At 37.1% G+C, this 16,792-nt stretch overlaps 1 protein-coding gene across 4 annotated transcripts in view; it reads right to left on the bottom strand.

Annotated features, from left to right (window-relative positions):
- Positions 1-16,792, bottom strand: part of MAST2 (microtubule associated serine/threonine kinase 2) — a 221,383-nt gene that overhangs the window by 128,459 nt on the left and 76,132 nt on the right. The window lies entirely within an intron of this gene.

Raw genomic sequence — 16,792 nt, forward strand, 5'->3', positions numbered from 1 at the left:
CAAACACAAGTTAGACAGAAATAAGGACACAACGAAGTCCTACAGGTCTCCATTAAAGGTCCTACAGCATTATCTTAACAATAGTAAAAACTAAGTATTTCCAAAAAATAACCTCCTCCCTTATCTTTTAAATTCAGTGAAATACAGAGCAGTTGGGTTAACTATCACCTCTTTATTCTTCCTTCCCAAAAGGACTGTCTCACAGAATACTTTCAGCTTTTTCCCCACTAGATGGAACCATCTCACCAGTGGAGATTATTTCAAATACCCAGTGAGCTAGCCATTTATTTGATGAATTATAAAGGATTCACCTATCATCAAGAGTCAGGGATATGAAAGGAACGACATGAATTTTTCTTTAATCAGGAAACATCTGAGACGAAGTAGTATAGAAAATAATACAACAAAGAAATAACTATACACACCACTGGTGTGAGAAGAGTTGGACCTCTGTGACTTGCTTTCAAAATTTATCAAGTCCCACCTCCCACAAGTTCCCATTTAACTATTATAAATATTTTTATCTTTGTCATATGTCTTTATATTTTCTTACATATATTCATAATTATTAGCATTGTTCCATATGTTATTAAGTAATTTATTTCAAATATTGTATGTATCATCTGCTGACTTCAACATTACAACGGAAAGATTCACCCATGTGGAAATTTTCCATTTCATTCATTAGCCTATAAATTTGTCACTTATTTATAATATTTATTTATCTATTCTCCAGGAGACAGAAAGTTAATTTTCTTTGCATGTTTTTCTTCTCCATCAAAAAAATGCTCTTATAAAAAGTTTGTAAAGTATACGTTTAGATTTGACCTCCCTATCCAACACATCCCAGACCAGTCTCCCAAGCTCCTGATACTTATAACCAATTTGCCTACTCAACATCTCAAACCCAGCATGTCCCAAACTGAGCTCATTCTTTCTACCAAAATTGATTCCAACCACAGCCTTTCCCCATCTCAGATGATGGTATTTCTATTCTTCTGGTTATTTAAACCAAAACCCTAGACATCTGGACTCTTCTGTTTTTCACATACACTATATTCCATCAGGAATTCTTTTTTTATTTTATAATTTTTATTTCTATCATTAAAATTTCATAATTATAAAGAATTTTGACACAATTTATCATTCTTCCCTATTCTCTCTCATTTTATTTTTTTAATCTTTATTTAAACTCTAGTTAGTAGGGCAGCCCCGGTGGCACAGCAGTTTGGCGCCGCCTGCAGCCCGGGGTGTGATCCTGGAGACCCAGGATGGGGTCCCACACTGGGATCCCTGCGTGGGGCCTACATCTCCCTCTGCCTGTGTCTCTGTCTCTCTCTCTCTCTCTCTCTCTCTGTGTGTGTCTCTCATGAATAAATAAAATCTTATATAAATAAATAATAGAAAATAAAATTAATTAATTAATTAATTAATTCTAGTTAGTTGGGACCCCTGGGTGGCTCAGCAGTTGGGCATCTGCCCTCGGCTTAGGGCATGATCCTGGAGTCCCGGGACCGAGTCCCACATCAGATTCCCTACATGGAGCCTGCTTCTCCCTCTGCCTATGTCTCTGCCTCTCTCTCTCTCTCTCTCTCTCTCTCTCTCTCTCTCTGTGTGTGTGTCTCTCATGAATAAATAAAATCTTTTTAAAAATTTAAAAAATAAATTTAAAAATAAAAATTAAATAAATAAATTCTAGTTAACATACAGTGCAATACTGGTTTCAGGAACAGAATTTCAGTGATTCATCATTTACATACAACACCCAGAGCTCAGCATAAAAAGTGCTTTCCTTAATACCCATCACCCTTCTAATCCATCTCCCACCCACCTCCCTTCATCAACTCTCAGTCTATTCTCTACTGTTAAGAGTCTTTTATCATGGGATGCCTGGGTGGCTCAGCAGTTGAGCCTCTGCCTTTGGCTCAGGGCATGATCCCAGGATTGAGTCCTGCATCAGGCTCTCTATACAGGGAGCCTGCTTCTCCCTCTACCTATGTCTCTGCCTCTGTGTGTGTGTGTCTTTCGTGAATAAATAAATAAAATCTTTAAGAAAACAAACAAAATTTGTTAATATACCTGTAACTTATTTTTACATATGGAGGGAGACAGGAATCCTATTATATTTTTTTTCTATACATATGATCGATTATCCCAGATCATTTGTTAAATGATGTGCAATTTCAGTGCAATATTAAGTTTCCATGAAGGTAGGTAGGGGTATCTCTCTTGACTATATTCAGTTCCACTGTACTTGTCAGCTCTTGTGCAAATACCACACTATTTAACTGGTATAGCTTGACAATAAATCTTGATATTTGTAAAACAAGTCCATTCACATTGTAATTACTCTTGAAAATTATGGAAGCTAATCTTGGGGCTTTACTCTTCCATATAAATTTTAGAATCAACTTGTTGATAAAAATTTTGACACTGCACTCGATCTAGAGTTGATCTGGGGATAACTAACATATTTACAACACAGACAACTACTACCAAGAACATGGCACACCTGTCCATTTATTCAGGTCTTCTTTAGTATGTTTTAATAAACTCTGATAATTTTTCAAATAAAAATTATACAAATATTTTTGTTATATTTATTTCTAGTACCTTATATTTTCTTGTTGCCATTATAACATTTTTTAAAATCACATATACCAAGAGTTGTATTTCATTATACCAGTAACATCATTTGTCCCCCAATATAGTATGAAAATTTTCAGACAAAGAAAACAAAAAGTTTAAAAACCTGAACTGTATATACCTACAATGCAGACTGTTCAATTGTTAACATTTTGTAATACAGGCATGCCTTGTCTTATTGCACTTATTTTATTGCTCTTCACAGATACTTTTTTTTTTTAACATATTGATGGTCTGTGGCGATCCTACAGCAAGTGTGTCAGCACCACTTTCCAACAGCATTTGCTCATTCCATGTGTCTCTGTCACATTTGGTGATTCTCACAAAATTTCAAACTTTTACATTATTATTATATTTGCTATGGTGATCTGGGATCAGTGATCTTTGATGTTACTACTGTAATTCTTTTGGGGTGCTACAAACCTTGCCCATACAAGATGGCAAACGTTTTATTTAAATTCAATTTGTCAACATACACTGTAACAACACCCAGTGCTCATCACATTATGTGCCCTCCTTAATGCCCATCACCCAGTTACTCCACCCCTCCCCACAGCTTCCCTTCTGCAAACCCTTTACTTGTTTCCCAGACTCAGGAGTCTCTCATGGTTTGTCTTCCTCTCTAATTTTTCCCACTCAGTTTCTCCCCTTCCCTTATGATCCCTTTCACCATTTCTTACATTCCACATTATGAGTGAAACCATATGATAATTCTTTCTCCGACTGACATACTTCACTTAGCATAATACTCTCCAGTTCCATTCACAGCGATGTAAATGGTAGGTATTCATCCTTTCTGATGGCTGAGTAATATTGCATTCTCCCCACCCAAATTTTATATATGTGTGTATGTGTGTGTGTGTGTGTGTGTGTGTATCTCACATCTTCTTTATGCATTCACAAAATGGCAAATTTAATTGATAAATGTGTGTGTTTTAACTGACTAGCCATTCCCATCTCTCCCCCTCTCCTTTGGTCTCCCTACAATATTGAAATTAAGGCAGTAAATAACCCCACAATGTCCTCTGTGTGTTCAAGTGAACACTTGTGATTCATGGGAGGAGGTTAAAACATGAACAAGAGTTTGAAAGAAGCTGATTCCAACCCTCAAGGGTGACTTTGAGAAATTTAACACTTCAGTGGAAGAAGTAACTTTGCAGATGGGGTGTAAATAGCAAGAGAACTAGAACACAAGTGGAGTTTGAAGGTGTGACTGAACTACTATAATCTCATGATAACACTTGAATGGGTGAGGAGTTACTTCTTATGGATGAACAAAGACAGTGGTTTCTTGGGATGGAATCTATTCCTGGTGAGGATCCTATGAAAAATGTTGAAACAATAAAGGATTTAAAATATCATATAAACTTAGTTGGTAAAGCAGTAGCAGAGTTTGAGAGGACTGATTCCAATTTTGAAAGAGATTCTGTGGGTAAAATACTATCAAACCACATGTCACGATACAGAGAAATCATTCATGAAAGGAAGAGAGTAAATTAATGTGGCAACTTCACTGTTGTCTTTTTTAAGAAACTGCCACAATCATCCCAGCCTTCAGCAACCACAACCCTGATCAGTTAGCAGCCATCAACATCGATGTAAGACCTTCCACCAGTAAAAAGATTATGACTCACTGAAAGCCCAGGTGGTGGCTAATATTTTTTAGCAATAAAGTATTTTTTAATTAAGATATGTAGGTTTTTTTTAGACAGAATGCTATTGCTCACTTAACAGGCTACAGTTTAAACATAACTTTTTTTTTAATTTTTATTTATTTATGATAGTCACAGAGAGAGAGAGAGAGAGAGAGAGAGAGAGAGAGAGAGAGAGAGAGAGAAGCAGGCTCCATGCACCGGGAGCCCGACGTGGGATTCGATCCCGGGTCTCCAGGATCGCGCCCTGGGCCAAAGGCAGGCGCTAAACCGCTGCGCCACCCAGGGTTCCCTAAACATAACTTTTATATGCATTAGAAAACCAAAAAATTCATTTGATTTGCTTTACTGCAATATTTGTTTAATTGAACTCACAATATTTCCAAGGAATGCACATATTTGCTTTATCATATATTTAGCCACCTATCCGTTTCTAAAAACAAAATGCATCTCAAAGGAGATAGACTACAGATATCGGTAGATACTTAAACATGTATATCATTACCCAGAATTCAGCATTTATTTACAATGCTTTCATGCTGGATATATTTTTTTTTCAAGGTAAATTTACAAACACTGAAATGTACAGTATTATATACGCCAGATGATAAGTTTAATAAATGCAAAAACTCAGGTAACCCAAATCCCTACCAATATATAGAACATATTCATCAATCCAGAGAGTTCATCATATCCTTTTTTGGTAAATTCCCAACAAATCACTACTCCCTCACCCAAGCAAATACTATTTCCGTTTTTCTACCATGGGTTAGTTTTGCCTGCTCCCAAACTTCGTATGAATGGAATAAGTATGAATGCTTGTATATAAAACTTCTTTCACTCAGCACAATGTTTTAGAAATTCATCCAGGGGCATCTAGGTGGCTCAGTGGTTGAGTGTCTGCCTTTGGCTCAGGTCATGATCCTAGAGTCCTAGGATCGAGTCCCACATCAGGCTCCTCATGAGGAGCCTGCTTCTCCCTCTGCCTATGTCTCTGCCTCTTCCTCTATGTCTCTCATGAATAAATAAATAATATCTTAAAAAAAAAGAAATTCATCCATATGTTGCATGTAACAGTAGTAAAATCTAATCATATTAGAATACCACAGTTTATTTATCTTTTCTCCTATTAATGGATATTGGATTATTTCCAGTTTTGAACTACTAACATTCCTGGACAAGTCTTTTAATAGGCCTATGTTTCGTCTGTCTTGGGTAAAATACCTAAGAGTGTAGGATTAGTGGGTTATAGGATTGGTATATATTTAGTTTTATAAAAAACTACCAGATCTTTTTCTGAAGTGATTATACCAAATTACACTCCCAATGACAATGTATGAGAATTTCAATTGTTCCACATTCTAGCTAATATAGTAATAATTATTACTAATAATATAAGAATCGCTCTACACCCACCCCAAGAACTCCAACTGCTCTATGTTCATACCAATATGTGTCATCAGTAATCTAAATTTTGGCTTAGAGTATGCAGTTGTATCTCACTGCAGTTTTAATTTGCATTTTCAAAATAACTAATGATTTTAAGCATCTTTTCACCTGCTTATTAGCCATCAGTACATATTCTTTTATGAATTATCTTAAAATATTTTGTCCCTTTTATAATCAGCCTATTTGTCCTTTTATTATTCAGTTTTAAGAATTCTTCATATATTCTAAACACAAGTCCTTTGTTAGATATGTTTGATGAATATTTTCTCTCAGTCTGTGGCTTGCCTAACTGAAGTCAGTAGTGGTGTCTTTTGATAGGCAAAAGTTTTAAATGCTGATGAAAGTCAATTAGTCAATATTTCTTTTATGGTTAATGCTTTCAGTATCTTGCCTAAGAAACCTCTGTCCATGCCAAGGGGACAAAATTATTTTCCTATATTTTATTTCTAATTGCTTTATGGCTTTTAGCCTTAACATTTAGGTCCATTTTGAATTAATTTGAGGGTAATATGAGATAGGGTTAGGTTCGTCTTTTTCCATAGAGATATCCACTTATTCCAGCACCGTTTATGGAAAATACCATCTTTTCACCAACAAATTGCTTAGGCACCTTTGTTAAAAACTGAATTAAAATAGAATGGGCTATTTTGGGACTCCATACTTTCTTCATTCTGCAGCTTTATATTAACAAGTATTTAAGTCAGATTATGTAGTCCTTTAACTTTGCTCTTCTTCTTCAAGAATGCTTTGGACATTCTAGACTCTGCGTTTGCATATAAATGTTGCATATAAATTATTAATTTGTAAAAAATGTCTGCTGGGATTACAGACCAATTTGGAAAGAACTGAGATCTTAACATTAAGTCCTCCAACACATGAACACAGTATTTCTCCAATTATTTAGATCTACTTTAATTATTCTAAGCAATGTTTCATAATTTTCAGCAAAAAGACCTTCTTTTGCTAAACTTATCCCTTAAGTAGATATTTTTGAAATAAAATTATTTCATTTTCCAATTGCTTGCTTCTAGTATAGGAATGCAATAAATTTTTATATACTGACCATGTCTTATAACTTTGCCAAATTCATTATTAGCTATAATGACTGTTTTTGTAGACTCCTTAGGATTTTTATGTATAAATAATCATTTTCTCAGGTAGCCTGGGTGAGTTAGGTGGGTTAGGTGTCTGACTCTTGGTTTCAGCTCAGATCCTGATATAGGGTCCTGAGATTGAGCCCTGCATTGGGCTCCTCGCTCAGCAGGGAGTCTATTTCCTCTCTCCTTTCCCTCTGCCCCTACCCCTACCCCCCACACACACTATCTCTTTCTCTCTCTTTCTGAAATAAATAAATATTTAAAAATATTAAAGATTTTGCCTCTTTCCACTTTCTAGAATCGTCTGGTAGACATCCTTGCCATGTTTCTCATCTGATCATAGGGAGAAAGAGTTCAATATTTTACCACTAAATATGATGTTGGCTGTAGGTTTTTCATAGAATACTTTTATCAAATTGATAGTTTCCTGCTATTCCTAATATATTGAGGAATTTTTATCATGAATGGATATTGATTTTATCAAGTATTTTCTCAGCATATACTGAAATGATCATAGGGGGTTTTTTTTCCTGCTAATGTGGTAAATTACAGTCACGGATTTTCTTTTTAAAAAAAAAAGATTTTAGGGCAGCCCCAGTGGCCCAGCGGTTTAGCGCCGCCTTCAGCCCAGGGTGTGATCCTGGGGACCTGAGATCAAGTCCCATGTCGGGCTCCCTGTATGGAGCCTGCTTCTCCCTCTGCCTGTGTCTCTGCCTCTCTCTCTCTGTCTGCCAGGAATAAATAAATAAAATCTTAAAAAAAAAAAAAAAGATTTTATTTATTTTAGAGAGAGTGAGCATACATATGAGTGAGCATGGAGAGAGGCAGAAGGAGAGGGAAAGCAGACTCCCCACTGCGCAGGGAGCCCAATTCAGGGCTCTATCTCAGGACCCTGAGATCATAACCTCAGCTGAAGGTAAACACTTAACAGACTGAGCTACCCACGCTCCACACAGTGACTGATTTTCTAATAGAGTACTTCCTCAACTTACTATGGGGTTATGTCCCAATAAACCCATTGTAAGCTGAAAATATTGTTAAGTCAAAACTGCACTTAAAGGATGCCTGGGTGGTTCAGTGAGTATCTGTCTTTGGCTGGGGTCCTGGGATCAAGTACCACATCAGGCTCCCCACAGGGAGCCTGCTTCTCCCTCTGCCTCTGTCTCTGCCTCTCTCTCTGTGTCTCTCATGAATAATTAAATAAAATGTTTTAAAAAAAGCATTGCACTTAATACACCTAACCTACTGAACATCACAGCTTACCCTAGCCTACCTTAAGTGTGCTCCAAACACTTACATTAAGCCTACAGGTGGGCAAAATGATCTAACATAAAGTCTATTTTATAATAAAGTATGACTATTTTAATATAATGTATTAAATACTGTACTGAAAGTGAAAAAGAGAATGAATGTATATGTACAAGGTGGCTAATAAGTATATCAATCGTGTGGCTGACTGGAGAGTATCATACTACATTCTAACTAGCCCAGGAAAATATCAAGTTCCAAAATTCAACATACAGTTTCTACCAAATGTATATCATTTTCACACCATCATAAAGTTGAAACATTATACTCAAACTATAATAAGTTGGACACCATCTTTATTAAACTAATCTTACATTTCTGGGTATAACCCAACTTTGTTAGGCTATCCTTGCTGATATTTTATTAAAGATTTTTGCACCTACATTCATAAGGGATAATGGTCTCCAGATTTTATTATAATGCTTTTGTCTGATTTTAGAATCACAATTACATTAGCCTCCTAAAACTGGCTAGGAAGTGTTCCTGCCTCTATTTCCTGAGAGAGTTTGTGTAAGATTGGCATTATTTCTTCCTTAATTATTATACAATTTTCATTAATAAAATCATCTAGATCTGGAGGCTTTTATTAAGGATTTTGCCTCTATGGTAAGATTGGCCTACATATTTTCTCTTCTCGGACTGTCCTTGTCAATTTGGGCATCCTAATCCTCATAAAATTTGATAGGGGAATGTGTCCTTTTTTTCTTTATTCTGAAACAATCTATATATAACTTGGTAACACCAATCTTTGAACCTATATGATAGTCCTGGCTTCTTGAACAGTTTAAATAGGAAACACGAGGTAAATATTTGTATATTTGGGGGCAATAATAAAAATGCATATATCCCCCTCTCTGAATCCCTTTTAGACAAGGAAATGCATCCATGAAGATCCATCTCTTCTTCCTTACCCTCTCCTTGCACCTCCACAAAAGCCTGCATTTCCAAGATGGATGCCCAGGGCTCCAGATGAGTATATTCTATGCCAAGCACTCTGGTACCATAAAGACAGCCCTAAGACAAAGTGGAACAAAAAGTGCTCTCCAATCAGATAAAAGCAGTCCAAGGAACAATGATTTCCCAATCCTCCCTTTCCCAGAGAACAGTCATAACAAATTAAGGAGGAAAACTGCACAGTCTGGAAGTCTGGCTGAGGCAAGAGCACTCTCATTTAAACAGGTAACATAAATTTATCACTTCATCTTAGGAAGTAGGATGGTGATATCTGGCAATACCTTATAACATCAGATGAAGTCCATCCCATTCAGCCTTCTCTGATTTACTGGTTATCTCTTGACTCTCCATATTCTCCATGATCTTCTAATTAGCATTCTGAACACATCTAGTCAATCCCACCTTTTAAAAAAATTTTCTCCTTAATTACTACATAACCCTCTTCAACCTCTGCCTTATCAAGTCTTTTTTCCCTTCACAACATTTCTTTCTTTTTCTTTCTTTCTTTTTTTAAATAGACTCCACACCCAGCATGCAACCCAACACAGGGCTTCAACTCATGACCCTGAGATCGAGAGTCTGAAGCTTAGGGGTGCCTGGGTTGTGCAGTCAGTTTAGCATTGGACTCTTGGTTTTGGCTTGGGTTATGATCTCCAGGTAGTAGGATCGAGCCCTGCATCAGGCTCTGTGCTGAGCACAGAGTCTGCTTGGGACTCTCTCTCCCTTTGCCTCTACCTGCCCCACACCCTACTCACTCTCATTCTCTCACTAAAAATAAATAAATATATCTTTTTTTGGGAAAAAAAAAAAGAGTGGGAAGCTTAACTGACTGAACCACTGGTGGTTTTTATAATCACAACCACACTTCTTGAATTAGTGTGGTTGAATCACTGTCTCCAATTTTTCACTTCCTATTTGCTGTTCAACACACTGCAAATATCCCTGGACCTCACCACTCCATTTAAATCATTCTTGCCAGGTTATCAATGGTCTCCATGTAAAACACCTCCACTGCATCCAGTCTACCATTTCTTTTTCTGACCTGAGTGCTCAGCAGCATTTGTCAGTATTATTCACTCTTCTATCTTAAATGAATTTTCTTTCCTCAAAACCATATGCTCCTGTTTTAGCTTTTATTTCTGAAAACACTACAGAAAGGCTTATCCTTCATCATCTGAGACCCTTAAACGTTGATTGTCCTTAAAGTTCTGTCTGGAAACTCCTCTCTACATACATTTTACAGATGACTCCCATATTTGTATCTTCATCCTAGATCTCTCACCTGAGCATATATAACTATCTTGTACTTAAAATGTCTAAAAACTCAACCTGGCTTCCTACTCAACCTTGGTCCTCCTGTATTTTCCATTTCAGTGATGGTACCACCAAATCTAGAGTCATTCTTTTCTTTTTCCTTCAAATCTTTATTTAAATTCTCAAGGGTTAACATATAGTGTAATATACTGGCTTTAGGAGTAGAATTTAGTGATTCATCACTTTCGTGTAACACCCAGTGCTCATCTTAACAAGTGCCCTCTTTAATACCCATCACCCATTTAGCTCATTCCCCACCCACCTCCCTTTATCACCTCTCAGTTTGTTTAGAGGCATTCTTGTTTCACTTTCTCTCACTCTATAACTCAATTATTCAGCAAGCCTTGCCAATGGCTACCTCCAAAACATCTATCTTTAGATTTCACTTTATCTCTACTGCCATGTCCCCTTGTCCAGACCAGCATCATCCTATACCACCTTCCTAGTTGATCTTCCTTTAGTTTGTTCCCCGGGATCCTTAATGTTGTATCAATGTAAATATCATGTAATTAGTATCTGTTTTCTAAATGGTACTACCTTAGTTTAACAAAACAAGCAGCCAAAAAGATCCTTTTAAAATGTAGAACTGAAAAAATAAATAAATAAATAAAATTCAAGGCTGATTGGGTCATTTTTCTTCTTAAATTCCTCAGTGGATAAAGTCTAAAATCCTTTCTGCAGCCTATAGGATGCTACCTGGCTACTGTCTACTTCTTCAGCATCCTTTGCACAATTCCCCAGTCTTACTGGAGTTTTGATCTTGGGGACATGGCATACCCTCTCTTCACTTCAGGTCTTCACACCTATTATTCTTCTTGGATTACTTTTCCTTATCTCCTTTTATACATTCTTGGACCTTAGCTTCAATCTATTTCCTCTGGGAAGATCTCCCTACATAACGGTTTTCCTAGCCTACCTCTATGTACTTCCGACTCTTCACTATCATTAGTTACTTAATTGTTTTCTGGGAATGATTGTTAGCTCTAGAGGAACAGAGATTAGTCTTGCTCACAATGACATACTTAGCCTAGTAGGTACCAAATGAATATTTGATGAATAAACCAATGAATCAATCAAGTAAGTAAATGGTTGCTCATTTGGAGTTACACTGATAAAAAATATCAACTGCAACTAAGTCAGCCAAAGAGGTTTTACTAGAGAAAGGATATACTCCGTTTTCACATACTACTTACTGACAGTCTTCTGGCTGGTAGCTATTATAATAATCATCCAAAAAAAAAATGCTTTTAGGAGAGAAAGACATAACCTACCACACAAACGTACTTTAATACCATTTACTAACCGGCCTTAAAAGAACCTTATCCCCAAATACAATCTTCTCCCCTAAGCTCTGGCAGCAAATAAATCTGCTGAGATACACAAAAACCTCGATTTCCTGTGTAGCAAATGTACCATTACTACTGCTCTGGGCATTATGGCATTTTAGCTCCACTCATTCACACTTGAGTGTGAGTCTATCTTAAGGTCTGAAGCCAAGGGGGAAATCAGTGTATATGCAGCTATGGTACACCTAAAAAACTCTAATGTATTTCACTCCTCTTATTCCATTAAATTCACGTGTAATCATCTTGAGAACAGACTTCAATGATGCAGTATTTACATTATACAATATTAAGAAACATAGGAAAGAGCACAAAATATAAAGTTCATGTTAAGGCTCAATAACATTTAACTTATGTGATCTGGAATTTCACCTACCTCTAAGGATTAGATATGTTTATAAAGGTCAAAGTAATGTGTATGAAAGTATTTTATTCTATGAATTGTGACACAATAACAGATGTGTTGTTCTCATGTGAGTTTGAGGAACAGTAAGGACAGCTTGATGATACTAACAGGATCATCTTTCCACATGGTATAAAAACTCAGGGCTCAGAGTCAAAAAAAAAAATAACGTAAACACAGTTCTACTACTTACTTTACTCATGAAATTTTGGTCAGTATTACACCTTCCTAAATCTTTTTCTTTTCTGCACACCTGTAATAAAAATGCCTACTTTGCAGGGCACCTGCATGGCTCAGTGGGTTAAGTGCCCAACTCCTAGTGTTGGCTCAGGTTGTGATCTCAGAGTAGTTGGTTCCATCACCCTGAGAGGGGCTTTGAGCTCAGTGCAAAGTCCACTTGGAATTCTCTCCCTCTATTCCTCCTCCTCCCCTCCCCCAGTTTGATGCACATGCTCTTTCGCACGCTGTCTCCCTCTCTCTGAAATAAATTTTTTAAAAAATACTTACTTTGCAAAAAACAAAAACCTACTTTGCCCATCTCAGAAAAGTCAGTCTAAGGTTAGAATAAGAAAATACCTTTAAGGGGCACCTGGGTGGTGCAGTCAGTTAAGCAACTGACTCTTGGTTTGGGTTCAGGTTGTGATCTCAGAGTCATGAAATCAAGCCCTGCACAGGGTTCCACATTCAGTGCAGAGTCTGCTCAGGATTCTCTCTCTGCACCACCCCCACTCTCTCTCTAAAATAAATAAATGAATCTTTAAAAAAAATACATTTAAAAACTGAAGGTTTTCATATGAAAAGATGTTCTACATCATGTGTCATCAGGAAAATGCAAATTAAAATAATGAGGTAGCACTATACACCTTTTATTTATATTTTTTTAAAGATTTTATCCATTTATTTGAGAAAGTGAGCCCGAGTTGGGGGCAGAGGGAGAAGCAGACTCTCTGTTAAGGAGGGAGCCCAATGTGGGGCTTGATGCCAGGACCATGACCTGAGCTAAAGGCAGATGCTTAACCTACTGAGCCACCCAGACATCCTCACTATAAACCTTTTATAAAAATGTCCCAAATCTGGAACACTGGCAACACCAAATACTGGTGAGGATGCAGAGCAACAGGAACCATCATATGATATTCTAATGGTGGATATAGGTCACTATACATTTATTCAAACCCATAGAATGCACAACACTAACAGTAGACACTAAATGAAACTGTGGACTTTGGGTGATTATGTCACTGCAGGTTCATCCTTGGCAAAAAAAAAAAAAAAAAAAAAGTACCATTCTGGTGAGTGATACTGATAATGGGGAAGACTGTGCATCTACTGGATAAAAGAAGACAACAAATACTAGCAGATATGTGGGAAATCTCTGTACCTTCCTCTGATTTTTGTTGTAAACATACAACTGCTCTAAAAATAAAGTCTTAAAAAAAAAAAAAAAAAACGGGGCACCTGGGTGGCTCAGGCAGTTAAGCATCTGCCTTTAGCTCAGGTCATGATCCCAGGGTGCTAGGATCAAGCCCCGCATCAGGGAGTCGGCTGCTCCCTCTCCCCACTGCTCATGCTCTTTCTCTCTCTGTCTCTCAAATAAATATATAAATAAAATCTTTTAAAAAACAACAACAACAACAAAAAAAAACTACATCCCTTCTCTCCCCCCAAGAAAAGCTTAAGGTTTGATAGCCTGGATTATCATTGCTAACAGGAGATGGATTCTTCTAATTTGATCCACCTGAAGCAAGGTTGTAACGCTAATGGATTAGGTACTATTCTCCAGTAACTAATTCTATCACCAAAATTCAAGTATATATTATTTTAGAGTCTCTCAAACTTTATTACAATCATTTTGGTTCCCTGAAACTGACATAGTTAAATACTGTCTGCTGAAGATGCTATTCTCATATTTTCTTGAGCTATATTCTAAAGTTGCAAAGAAAGCTGTATATAGTAAATTCTAGGGAAATAACCATTTACTCCCTTTCACTTGTCCACAAAGCAAACTTCTGAAGATATTACATACAAAATGAGACGGCTTTCTTCACATGGGGAATCACTGTCTATGTGCATTATTCACAATGACTATACCCATAAAATATTTCCAAAGAAAAGACAAAGGCCAAGTGTCCAAAGTCAATAACTGCTACCCCCACAAGTAAGTATGAAAGCTAAGAGTCACAAGACTGGTGTTTGTCCTTTACATCAATAGTCACCAGCATGGAGATGACTGGTATGGGTCAAAGCTATCTCTCTGCCTGAGGCAGCTCCCTCTCTGGGCCTCCCTCACACTTTCTAGTTTAATTCTCACTCACATTAATTCATTCATCCATTCCTTTTCCACTGCAGTAGCAGCACTCCTCCCAGAGAAGGAAAATTAACAGGCTTTAAGAAATATTAACTCAACCTTCCACTCATTGAGAGTAGAGTTTGAGAGTTAGGTTTTTGGAAATGATATCTCAACTAAGGTCTAAAATCAAGGGGGAAGAAAAAGGCATTCTCACCACTGAATAGCTAGATATCTCTTTACAGAACTTTTAAGTAAACCGACACAGCGTGACTAACATAAATAACACTGCTTGGGGTGAGGGTAGGAGTGGAGAACAACATTCTAGGGCCCACTCAGAATCCACTGCTGATGACAATTAACATCCTTTACTTCAGCATCCTACTGGATAAAAGAAGACAACAAATACTTTTTAACTACTTATTGAAATACAATATAAATACAGAAAAGTGTACATAAGCCTACAACTCAAATTTTCACAAACTGAATACAGTAGTGTAACCAACAGCCAGGTTTTAAAAAACTGAAGCATCCTGTGCCCCTCTTTCAGTCACTACCTACACTCCCCAAGAAACCATCATCTTGACTTCCAGCTTTAGAGAACATTTTTGCTGTTTTGGCATTTTCTTAAACGCAATATAAACTCTATATTCTTTTGTGTGTAGCACTTGTATTCAATAGATGTCTAATTTGAATCCCAGAGAGCACAAGTAAAGAAGTTACAATATTTGAAGATACAGTGGAATAGAAATGAATACACATATATAGGGAGCATAATGTACCCAAGTGGGATTAATTTTTTAAAAATCCAGACCAGGTAAATGATAGGAATATGAAAAACATCAAAGACCAAAAAAAAAAAAAAACAAAAAAAAAACCACACACACACTCTTAAAAGCCAGAGAACAAGATCCACAAACATCAAAGGAATGACAATTACAGCAGCAGTATATTTCTCAATAGCAACGATGGAAACCAAAAGACAGCTGTACATAGTATTCTTATGTACAAAGTTTGAGAGAAAATGACTACCAACAGAAAATTGGATACCCATACAATCTTTCAAGGTCAAAGACACAATAGAGATATTTAAATAAATTTGAAGTATTTACTAGCAATCTACCTATACTGAAGCAGCATCTACATGATATCCTTTAAGGAAGAAAATGATCCTAGGAGAAAAATCTAAGACCCAGGACGGAATATTGAGTACGAAAACTAGTAAATACACATAAATGTCAGTAAGTAATGACCAAATAAACAGTAATAAAAATATCTAATTTGTGAAAATAAATTTTGGAAGAACTAAAATATTGTACAAAAATAGCATGTTAGTTTGGAGGTGATGAGAGGGAAGGAGTCCTGTTGTTTAAGAGAGGAATAAAACTTGAATTTGTTCTAATTCACCAGTAGAGTTAAAAAGATCAAGGAAGGGATCCTGGGTGGCGCAGTGGTTTAGCGCCTGCCTTTGGCCCAGGGCGTGATCTTGGAGACCCGGGATCGAGTCCCACGTCGGGCTCCCGGTGCATGGAGCCTGCTTCTCCCTCTGCCTGTGTCTCTGCCTCTCTCTCTCTCTCTCTCTCTCTCTCTCTCTCTCTGTGACTATCATAAATAAATTTTAAAAATTAAAAAAAAAGATCAAGGAAGAAAAACAACCCAAAAAGGTTCCATCAATATTTTTTTAAGATTCTATTTATTTATTTGAGAGAGAGAGCAGTGGGGAGAGGCAAAGGGAGAGGGAGAAACAGACTGCCTGCTGAATAGGGAGCCCAATGCAGGGCTCAATCCCAGGACCCTGAGATCATGACCTGAGCCGAAGGCAAACACTCAACCAACTGAGCCACCCAGGCACCCCTTTATCAAATATTTTTAAATGGCAAAAAAGAAAAGGAGCGGTACGGCATGGAAACGCAGGACATAGAATGCCAAGAAATAACAGGGTAGAAACAAATTCAAATATATCAGTAATCTTTTTTTTTAAGATTTTGTTTATTTATTAATAGAGACACAGAGAGAGAGGCAGAGACACAGGCAGAGGGAGAAGCAGGCTCCATGCAGGGAGCTTGACGTGGGACTCGATCCAGGGTCTACAGGATCACGCCCTGGGCTGCAGGCGGTGCTAAACCGCTGCGCCACCGGGGCTGCCCAAATATATCAGTAATCTTAATAAATGTAAATAGACAAATTTACCAGTATAGACAGGAAAAAAACAAAAAAACCTACTGCATGCCATTTGCAGATAATCCAAAAGCAAAATGACATATGAAGTTTGAAATAAAGTGATAGCTGGCTTTAAAAAAAACAAGGCACCTGGGTGGCTCAGTCGTTTCATCATCTGA

The sequence above is a fragment of the Nyctereutes procyonoides genome, unplaced genomic scaffold (genome assembly GCF_905146905.1).
Source record: "Nyctereutes procyonoides isolate TBG_1078 unplaced genomic scaffold, NYPRO_anot_genome, whole genome shotgun sequence".
Lineage (NCBI taxonomy): Eukaryota > Metazoa > Chordata > Mammalia > Carnivora > Canidae > Nyctereutes > Nyctereutes procyonoides.